General features: G+C 51.7%; 1 protein-coding gene across 1 annotated transcript in view; it reads right to left on the bottom strand.

The window, feature by feature from the left end:
* MN1 (meningioma (disrupted in balanced translocation) 1) overlaps window positions 1-10,832 on the bottom strand; it is a 38,148-nt gene that overhangs the window by 16,385 nt on the left and 10,931 nt on the right. The gene's annotated exons all lie outside the window — the stretch shown is intronic.

The following is a 10,832-nucleotide window of genomic DNA, read 5'->3' as shown; positions in this document are numbered from 1 at the left end:
CCCCCCCCCCCCCCAATAGCAGCAGAGTGTTCTTGTCTTTAAAGGGAAGGAAGTCTGGGAAGACCAGGACGTCTCGGGTGGAACCGAGGAGGAGGAGGAGGAGGAGGAGGAGGAGGAGGAGGGGAAGGCGCTTTCCCCACGCCTTCCAGCCTCCCCCTCCCCTCCTGGGCCCCTGTTTCCCTCCGTGCGAAGGCCCTCAAGACCATCCCAGAGGGCACAGCCTGGCACTGCCCACTGTGGGCCTCCACCAGGCGGGAGGGCCACAGCAGCACCGGCCTCCCCCTCTAGAGCTCCCAGGTGGCCTTCTGCCTGAAGCCGGGCTCCTCCCAGGTGGTCTCTGCGCTCGCACCCCTTTTGCGTCCGGCAGCCTGCAGGGGGGCCGGGCCACCGCCTCGAGCTCTGCTGCCCGGAGCGCCACCTCTGTGGGCACCAGAGTGCAAGAACAGGGCTTTTGTAATGCCATGCGTGGTGACAGGACGCCTTCTCTGAGATACCAGCCCACGCGGGAGAGGGGCCCGGGTGTTTCAATCTGCCCGCCTGTGAGGATCCCCCCCCCCCCGCCCCGCCGGCCCCCGAAGACCTGTCCAAATGCAGGGCCAGCCCCCACCCTCTGCGCTCCTTCCCAGGCAAAGACATAACCCCACAAGGGCTTTCCCTGCTGACTGGCAGTCAAAAATATTTGAGTCCATTAAACCAAGTCACAAAAGCCCCCCCCCCCTCCTGTGAGCCTCGGCCAGAAAACAAAGAGCTGCAGGAGTCCCCCCTCCCAGCTGCTTCCTTGTTAAAAAACACAAAGATTTCTAGCCTCCCCCCCCCTCTGAATTCAAAGCTGATCACAATTGCAACAGCATCACACTACAATAATTTAAATCCAACACACCAGGACCAAACCGTTACCAGAAAGCCGCCTGAGCAACCATCTCTCCAACCAGAGCGACTCAACTCGGCCCAGTTAAATAGGTCAGAGTCACACTGGTGTGTCAGACGGCCGCTCAGGCATTCCTCAGGTAGGCAGCTCTCTGTGGCCGGGCAGCGACTGAGAACCCGCTCCCCGTGGAGGAAGGGCGGATCAGGGACCGAGGTGGGGGGAGGGCAGGTACAAGGGGGGGGCTGGTTGCAAAGAGCTTTGGAAGCAAATAGTCAACGGCTTGGACGGGAGCAGGAGGCAGACAGCCTCGACGCAACACGCCTGGTTCCAATGACTTCCGCGAGGAGAGAAGCTGCAGCCTCTTGCGCCAGCTGCAGCCCCCAAGCAGTCTTCAAGGGCAGACCCATGCCAAGCCCATTGCAACAATCCAGCCAGGAGCCTGCTGCGGCACTGATCGGACAGGACGGGCCCGCTGGGTCCAAACAAGGGGCCGCCTATTCATACCAGAGCCCCTCTCAGCCTCCTCTCTAACCTGGAGAAACAGATTAGATTGGGGGTTACTTTGTTTTGGAAAGGAGAAAAGGAGGGGCTCTTTTCCCGACTGACTGCTTTGAAATACTCCCTCCTATTGCAGCTGTGGTAATTGCTACTAACTAGGAAGGGGGACATTTTCACCAGGTTTTTTAAAAAAAAAAAAAACCCAAAAGAGGGTGGACGCCAAAAAGAGGGCAGGTCCTCTAAAAAGGGGATGTCTGGTAAGCCTAGGTGAGTGACTTGGCCAAGCAAGCAACACTAACCCGACTTATTTGCTCTTTGGTCTGGAGTTGGCACCCCCAGGACTCACCCGAGTCGAGGGCGGAGGGGTACCGTCCCACAAGGCAGCCTAACCGTTTGGCCCATTCTGCAGACAGCTGCCACCAATTAGCCGCTCTCATCTCTCTGAAATCTGACGCAGAACAAAAGAATGCAAGTGCGGCACTCGTTGTCTCTCTGTCTCTCTCTGTCTCTCTCTCTCTCTCTGTGGAAGCCCCCTCCAGCTTGAGAGCAGCTATCACCACACTTGGGCGGCCGATCACACTGCCATCTTGGGGGGCACAAACCCACTGCCTTCACTGCACTCCAGTGCCCGCAGACCACGACATCTCGTAGTGCCCAGAACCTCAGAGCTGCTGCGTGAGCTGACCAGAGAGCTGGTTTGAGGGGGGAAAGACGCCGGACCTGTTCCAGAGGCCAGCAGTCAACAACTGCCTGCAAGAAGGAATTCGGTCCCCTGCCCCCTCCTGACGGACAATGGCTTGCAAAGCTCCACTTCCAGTGAATGCAGTTCAGCCCTCACCTCAAATGCACTCCCACCACAGGGACAGGAACGCCCCCCACGCTGCCTGCTTCTCCCAGCCCGCCATCATCACCCCACAAAGGCCCCCCCCCCCGGGCACAGAAGCCTTTGCTAGAAAAGCAGTGGGTGGGTTGGTTACTGCAAATGTGGAGCAGATACCCCCCCCACACACACACTGGACCAAGCTGCACCCTTCCCCCCCCCCTTCAAGAAGGGAGGCTGCTCCTGACCCTGGGGGTTGCCAGCCCGCAGGTGGGGCCTGGAGGGAGATCGCTCGGAATCACAGCCCTTCCCCAGGGAGACACGGCTGCTTCAGGGGGGTGGGGGTCAGAGGGTGGATCTTATGGCACTGCACCCCACTTAGATCCCTCCCCCCCACCAGCTCCCCCCCAATCCTCCAGGAATTCCCTAGCCTGGAGCTGGCATCCCTACTGATTTCTAATACTTCCTAAAGAAGAGGCCCTGGAAGTGCAAATCTTGCCTTCCCGATGCCACTGGACGAGAGAGAGGTCAGGAATCCACTAGGGATCCATTCAGGACCCGTTTTGCAGTTAATCGGTGTGGTCCAAAGCATTTTCCTGCCAGCTCCATGCCCCCCTCCTGCTGCTAGGGTCCAAACACTGAGACCTACACCAGCTCTTTCGATGCGGCTACTTACCGGAGGGGGCCATGGCTCAGAGTAAAAGGAGAGCAGGCCATGAAGGGGTGCATCTACCACAGTGCATGCAAGGAGCATTCTCAAGCCCTGCCCAGAAGATTCAAAGGCAGAGCTGGCCTGGACAGAAGCGCTGCATGGATTCCAGTGTTCCCTCTAAGCTGAGTTCGTGTGAGCTAGCTCACAGTCTTTTAGCCTCTGGCTCACACATTTTTGTCTTCGCTCAGGAAGGAGGGCTCCAGAGCAAACTAATTTATGCAGGAGCTCAATCGCTCGCTCACAACTTTAATGCCAGCAGCTCACAAAGTAGAACTTTTGCTCACAAGACTCCACAGCTTAGAGGGAACCTTGGTCAGGACACAGTGCGCTTCTAGAGCTTGCCAAAGGACTGCCGCTGTCCACAACACACACACACAAATCCACTGCAATTCACCCCACACCGCCAGCCGCAACACCTCCGCAGGAAACCACCACCTCAAGAGCAACCCGCTGGGACTGAACTGAGTGCTGCTTGCTCCTGGCCCCGCTTGGCTGGTGATCCTCACTTGAGCCCCACTTAACAAAGAGAGAGGTTTCAGCCCTGGAGCAAGCAAATCCCGTAGTGGTCCCTCCCGCGTTCTCACACAGAGGCCAGCAGCCCGATGAGGAAGCAGAGAGAGCCAACCCAGCCAGCAGCCCTGGGTCACATGCCAAGCAGCAAGCCGGAGGCCCTTGGCGACCAACCGGGGCTCTCCATTCCAAAGGTACAAATAAGATCAATGATCAGGAAAGAAACCAACACCAAAGCCCGAACACCCCAGCTTCATCCTCAAAATTTTAATTCTGTTCCTGTCTTGCAGATCATATTCCTTTCAATAGATTCACACAACTGAACGGATTGCAAAGCAACAGCCCAAATTGGCGAAATGGGCAGCGATCCCTTCCAAACTGAAACGGCATTTCCCTTCCAATTCGCTTTGCTAAATGAAAGACAAAGCAGACTACATATGAAGCCTTTTTTAAAGGTTACACATTGATTTCTCTCAAGGAACCCGCTCTCTTGGCAATTAAAAAACCCTATCTAAAATTCCCATTCACATTTCTATATACATTTTATCACCACCAGTAAGGCCTCAATTTTTTTTTTAATTCCCTTCAAACCCACAAAATCAGATTTTGCACTGATTTACCACCCTCTAACTTTTTCAGGTGTCCTGAACACAATGTTAAAATTCAAGTGTGTCAAACATCACGAGCAAAAGCCAGGGAATGGTCCACTGGTGAGCTCTGGATATCTTCACCAGGGTTGCAAAGAACACAACAGTCACTTGTGATTACAGCAAAGGCAATAAAAATACACTTGCTTTAAATCAAATGGATCTTCTGGCTTTTTCATCAGATTCAAAATAAGAAAAACTCAAACACTGTTTTTAGTATCTCCGGGGAAAACCTTTATCATGACGTTGAGCCTCAAACTGTGTTATATCAGCATACAATTGCAAAACAACTACTATTTAAGATAAACAACAAAAAAAGAATTATTGGTGTGACACTCAAAACATGACCTGTTTTCCACTCTGAACCAGAAACAAGTTCAGAACACATCTAGATCCTGTAGTTTTTAAGCCAGTCTTTTTTTTAAGTTTGCAGACAGAATTAGCAAAATTTCCACAGCTAGGGCACAATTAAGTGCATTATAAGGCATAATAAAGTGCTTCACACAGCAAGTACAAACCACATTGGGAGTTTTTAATGAGCTTTGATTACAGTAATGGAGCTATGGCAGCTTTGACCTGTTAAACCTACAATCCCAATCCTACTTACTTGAGGGTACATCCTACTGGAAACAATGGGATTTGCTTCCACATACGTGAGTATAGGGTTAGGGGGCCTGCGTTCATTAGTCAAGCAACCTTTTACTCACTCACAGATTCTGTCACCAGCTCAACTATTAAGTTAATGGGCAACAATGGATGACAGTAACTATTTCCTCAGCTAGCCAGTTAAAAAATTACATCTGTCTATCCCACAAAAATGGTAACTAAAATATTTGGGGGGAAGAATGGTACGAACCACATGGAACAGTCCCCATATAAATTAATATCTTCTCCACATTCTTATTCTAGGTTTTATCAATAAATCTCAATAAATACAATGAGATTCATCTTTAAATCTCTAAGATTTGGTTACCCAGTGACCTCTTCAAGGCACCAAGACCAAGTAGAAAGGGTGCGCCATGCATACAAATCCTTGCAGTTTGTCTTTAAATGGAAAAAACACACACACTCTTTTCCACGGCCCCAAACCCTGAGCATTAATTTTACAACCCCGTAACTAAAATATTTTGGGGGGAAGAATGGTACGAACCACACAGAAGAGTCTCTATATAAACTAATATCTTCTCCACATTCTTAGTCTACGTTTTATCGATACATCTCAATACAATTAAATTCATCTCTAAATCTCTAAGATTTGGATACCCAGTGACCTCTTCAAGGCATCCACAAGTTCTGCGCCAAGACCAAGTAGAAAGGGTGCGCCATGCATACAAATCCTTGTAGTTTGTCTTTAAATGGAAAAAACACACACACTCTTTTCCATGGCCCCAAACTCTGAGCATTAATTTTTACAGCCCCGTAAAACACTCACCTGCTATGTCAGTCCTAAATGCATTGTAAATGGCGAGGTCCACAAAACTTGGTTCCATATAAAATGTAAGATGTATAATAAACAGCACAAAGCTCAGAACTAAACATCACTTATCCTTTGAAAATAGAGAAGCAAATGATTATAAGCAATTGGCTAATTTCTTTCTTTCTTTTTCTTTTTTCTCCCCATCTATAATACACTCAGTTGTTCCCTTTCAAGCAAAAAAAGTAAAAATAAAAAAATCAGCTAGTTAAAATTAATGGATTGTTCCTCCAGATGGTAAGACCGCATGGCCTAAGATTTAAGAGGAATCGGACGATCTCTGGCACAATTCCCTGGACTGGTACGTCTCAAAAAGCAGAGTGCAAAGAATACAGCGGCTGTGGAGCGGCGGGAAAGACGGGAGCCGCTTTGTGGCAGCACAAACTCAAACCCCAGTTCCAGCTGCTCCTCTTATACCAGAGCAGAAAATTCCAAAAGACATTTTTATTCATTACTGACACCAGCTCTAGAGCCCCCCCCCCAACACACCACTAAAACAGCCACCTCTGGAACTGATGCACACCAGTACGGGAGGTGGGACCACAGACAACCAGGCCCAGAACTCCGTGAGCCAGGGGAGGCTCCAACTCTGGGGTGCTGGCATCAGAACCAAGACTTCTGGGCTCTCGAGTGCATCTTGAGTCTAAGTGGAACCTAAGAAAAAGCCTTTGCTTGTCATAAGCCACAAAAAATTAAGATAACCCCCCCCCGCGCGCGCGCGGAGACCCCTTTCGTGTGCACAAATAGCTACAGCCCATTAGAGAAAGGCCACAAAAGCCAAGCGGAGGGCCTCATGACCCACGGCCCCGGCACAAATTTATGCTGGGAGGAAGACCAACACTCCGCCTCCGAAAGCGGGGCTCCTTTGCTGTCCTTCCAGCAGGGGAGTGGGCACAGCCATGATACCCAGGGTACTAGGGGGGGGCTGGGGGCTCAAAGGGGGAAACACCACCATGGAGTTCTCCTTTTATTAAAGGCAATGTGGGAAGCGCAGAAGCGCAGGCCCCCCTGCCACCAGACTCTGGCTTGCCCAGCATTGCAACGCGTGTGCAGGCACAGCACAGCGTTAGGTGCCCGGTCTATACTCCCGCTCAGAGCTGCCGCCACCATAGGATCAAGGTAGACAGTCGCTCCCTTCGGTTGGGCCCACCGCGGGGGGGGGGGGGGGGCGGGCTCAGCTCTCTGCAATTCAAGCCATTTCCGACTATAACATTCTTTTACTTAATGCTTCGTGAAACACCACAAACAAAATACCTTAAAATGACACCTAAAAGCCACAGCTGTTTCCAAAAGCAGAGATTCCAATTTATCAAACCCTGTCAGTAGATGCTGTTGCAAGCCAGACAGAAGATGTGCTTACAGGGAGAGCGAAAGAACAGCCCAATTATCCTGCTGTTCAAGGGAGGGCCGTTCCCAGCCCTTGAGCCCAAACAGGTTAACCGCTCAAAGAAAATTTTCACGGGGAGGTGAAATCCCGCATCTTGGCCCAATCTGATATGCAAATCAATAATCCTGCCTACACCCAACCCCCGGCAAAATGTGGCAGAAAACAGGATTCATTCCTGAGTTCAACTCAGCCTCACCATGTCAGTTATCGGCCTTAACGTCAATCAACACAGGCGCCCCCCCCCCCCAATTCTCCTCATGCATGGATAAGACAAGAGGAAGGAAAACAGGACAATTTAAATGAGGAAAGATTATAACCATTTAACATTTTCTGCAACCGCTCTCATAAAAAGCCACCAACACCTTAGCATGAGACTTGCAGAGGGAGACCGGTGACAGACAACCAAGGAAGCCATGGCTGTAGAAGACAAATATTTTCCTTAAAGGGGCGAGAAGGTCGCCTGTGCTTCCATCAGTCAAATAAAGCCAAATTTTCTCACAGCAAATTTTGCTAAACTCTTTAGTGGGCTCCCCCCCCCAACCCGAGCGCTGAGAGAGCGGGGCCACGTGAAGCCCAGAGTGCGTGGTGGTGCCGCTTTTGTCCCTGGGCCAGGGAGGACTCTGTCCACCTAACTCAGGCCACTAACCCCAGATCAATTCTTCAAAGAGCACCTAAGATTATACCTGGCAACGTTTTGGCAACAAAGTCTGCTTTGCTGAGGCCGTGCAAGTCTCTCGCAGAACTTAAACAGGCTACCCAAGCAAAGAGGGCAGCTCCCAGAAGCGCAGCACATCGTGTTGGTTCACCCACTTCCAAGAGTCCTTCGTGAGCCATAAACCTATAAATGCAGCTCTTTACGGTGTCTGGGATTTCTGTACGGCATTTCAAAGTCAGATGTTTAAAAACAGAGCTACTCCCTTGGACAAATGAGAGAGGGCCAGGGCAAGGACCCAGAGACACATCAAGGGAGCACCTCGGCCCCCACCAGCGCCACAAAGAAACATGCCCCGTTCGATGGGTTATTCCACTAATGTTGCCTTTGTCCCGTGCGCTGGCTTGTTTCAGTGACAGATTTATGAATGCAACACCACGGCTGCCAAGCCAAACAGCAGCTAAATGTCCTGCGAGTGAAAACCCCGTCACCACCACAGAGGGAAACCACATCTATCGGCGACGCCTGGCCTGCCAGCCGCCACCAAAGCAGTTTCAGGCCGCGCGTTCCTGAGGGTCAAACAAACCAGCATGGACCATCTTTTAAACGCTCAAGAATGACACGAGGACTGCAGAGTCTCCGAGGGAGGAGCACCCCACTCTGCTGAGGCCCACCGCTGCAAAAAAAGGCAACCCGTCTCTTTCTCGAGTGGGGGGGGGGGGGGGGGGCCTCTCTTCACTTCAGCAGGCCAGACTTGCAAGGGCTTTCTCCCTAGGGTCGGGGTGCAAATCAGTCCCTCGCTCCTAAGCAGAATTCAGACTGATTCCCTGCGCGGAGGTGTTTCACGCAAGGGGACAAACGCAGCCACTGAAGGAGAGCATCAATCCATGCTATTTTGCTCCACGGCACGTTCCAAACGCATCTTATGGCCGTGCAAAGGGCCGTTCACGACCTTTTCAGCTCTTCTCCTCTGTCACACGGAAAAGTCCCCCGAGAGCAACCCCAAAGGCCTCCAAAAGCCAATGCCTTCTGAACAGTCCCACCGCTCCTGAGGGGCTCCTTCCAAAAAGAAAAGGCGGCTAGCCGAAAAGGCCAGCGATAGCTGCTCTGCGGCACTCGACCATCTGTCCTTCTCTGCTTGAGGACTATGGAAAAATCCTGCTCAGATTAGGAGAGCTGGGGGCATCTGTCTATTTTTTGGAGGGGGGGCTGCCCAGAACTTTAACCTTCCAGTTTAAACAGGTATTTAAAAAAAACAGGTTTTACGGCATTCGTAATTCATAAACACAGAACTCAGAAAGGTTATTCACATGATAATGTACTCATCTAGATAGTCAGTGTACTAATTTAAAATTAAAATTAAAATAGATGCAAACAAATCTGGCGCTGGACTGGGCATCATCCGGAAGAAGAAGGGGGTTTCTTTAACGGTTCAGAATGGGAAGAGAGAGAGAAGCCCAGACCCCACCAGGAAGGCTGATCTGCACCTCGGCTCACGCAAAAGGAGGGGGGCCCTGCCTCCAAAACCCTTCACCCCCCTCCAAAAAAAGGCCTCAAGAATGAGCACAAGCCGAGCTCCAAATGCTGCGTGGGACAGAACTTTACAGACGAGGAAGCCAGCCAGGCCATTTGCGCAACAGGAATAATTCAAGACGCTCTCCCTTTCTCAGTAGGCGGCAAGCGGTCGTAAACCTTGTCTAGGTGGTGGCAGTACTCGTTTCTTTGTACCTAGTAATTCTGCAAAGAATTTGCTAATAGTAAAAATATCTGTTATATTACAAACCGAACAATAAAGGGGGAAAATGGACATGAAGTGTAGCTCTTTCCTCCAGAACACAACGCAGTCCCTTCAAACACCTGCCTTTTAAAATACTGAATGATCCCTCTTCAATACAACCATTAGAATAGTTCTGTACTCAATGGAAAAATGAGTCGGACCTTCTCCTGATCCTCACTTTTGGCATTTGTGAGGGCAGATCAGGGCCCTTCTGTTTATCTTTAAACCTTCACTAAGGAGGACTCGGAACAGGACAACACGCTGGCTGTTTCTCTGCTAGGAAGGCAAGAGAGGAGACCTTTCCCCGTGCCCGAGGAACACAACAGCAGCCTAGCCCTCAAGAAAGCAATCCTGGGCAAGTCTACTCAAAACCCGAGGCCAATGGGGGTTACTCCCAGGAAATATTCACAGGATTGCGCTGCAAGACGGGATCCAGTCCCATCACTGTGGCAGGCCTGGGACCAGCGACTTGTTAACACCATTTTTAACGGAGGAGAAATACTGCCGTGGAAATCAAAGGGGTTAAGCCGGCCTGACTCTGCGCTGGACTGCGGCCAACTTGTCAAATCCCTGGGCCCCTGAGTGTCATTGATGGGAACAAAACACGGCCCGGAAGAGCTGCACCCGCATCTTTCTCACTAACCGGTGAAGACAGTCCGTTATTTCTCTGCTTTCCACTCTGATTGTACTTACACACACACACACACACACACACACACACACACAGAGAGAGAGAGAGAGAGAGAGAGAGAGAGAGAGAGAGAGAGAGAGAGGGCCAGCCTGGCGAGGCAGAAGTGACAGGAGCCGGTGATTTGTGCTAACTAGCTATTGATCCAGTCAGATCTAGATGTTGGGAACAAGAAACAATAAAAGAAGGAACCAGGGAGGGTGGCGTGTGGAACTCTCCATTTCAGACGGGGAAAGGCAGGCGCCTCCCTGTCAACCCATCTGCGGATGGGCTCCTCCGCACCTGTGGAGCAGGGGCAGGCGCTCCCTGCGGCTCTGGAAGCAAAGCCCCTTCCCCTGGCATGGCCTAGGAACAAAGAGGCTGCCCGGGTGCCCAACAAAGGCAGGAGTTTTTAGGGGAGCCCCAGACCAAGGGGGCACAAGCCCCCCACCCCCACTAGCTGCCCCCGCTTGTCCTGCGGAGCCCCGGGCACAATCCTCTGCTGCTTCCCTTGGGGAGCCCCACTGAAGGAGGAGGATTGGGGGGGGGGGGTTCTGCAGCTTCCCTGCCCTGAGCAGGAGGAATGGCGCTCCTCCCTGATGGGGGCCCTCCAGAGCCACTCTCCAAGGGGGGAACCCGACAGGCGGCTCCACCTGCCTCGGACTCCCCCCCTTTACAACACCGCCTCACTCGAATACCAGACCTGCTTTCCTAGCCAGAAGTGGCGCAAAGAAAACCCGGGAAGTCCTAGGAGAACACGGGGGGGGGACCAGGTCTCTCTCTCCCTCCCCCCCCCCCCCCCCCCGGCACACCTTTTTGG

This window comes from Gekko japonicus, unplaced genomic scaffold (assembly GCF_001447785.1).
Source record: "Gekko japonicus isolate JY-2015 unplaced genomic scaffold, Gekko_japonicus_V1.1 scaffold416, whole genome shotgun sequence".
NCBI lineage: Eukaryota > Metazoa > Chordata > Lepidosauria > Squamata > Gekkonidae > Gekko > Gekko japonicus.
Note: the sequence above shows the minus strand (reverse complement) of the source record. Positions and strands in the feature narration are given on the sequence as shown.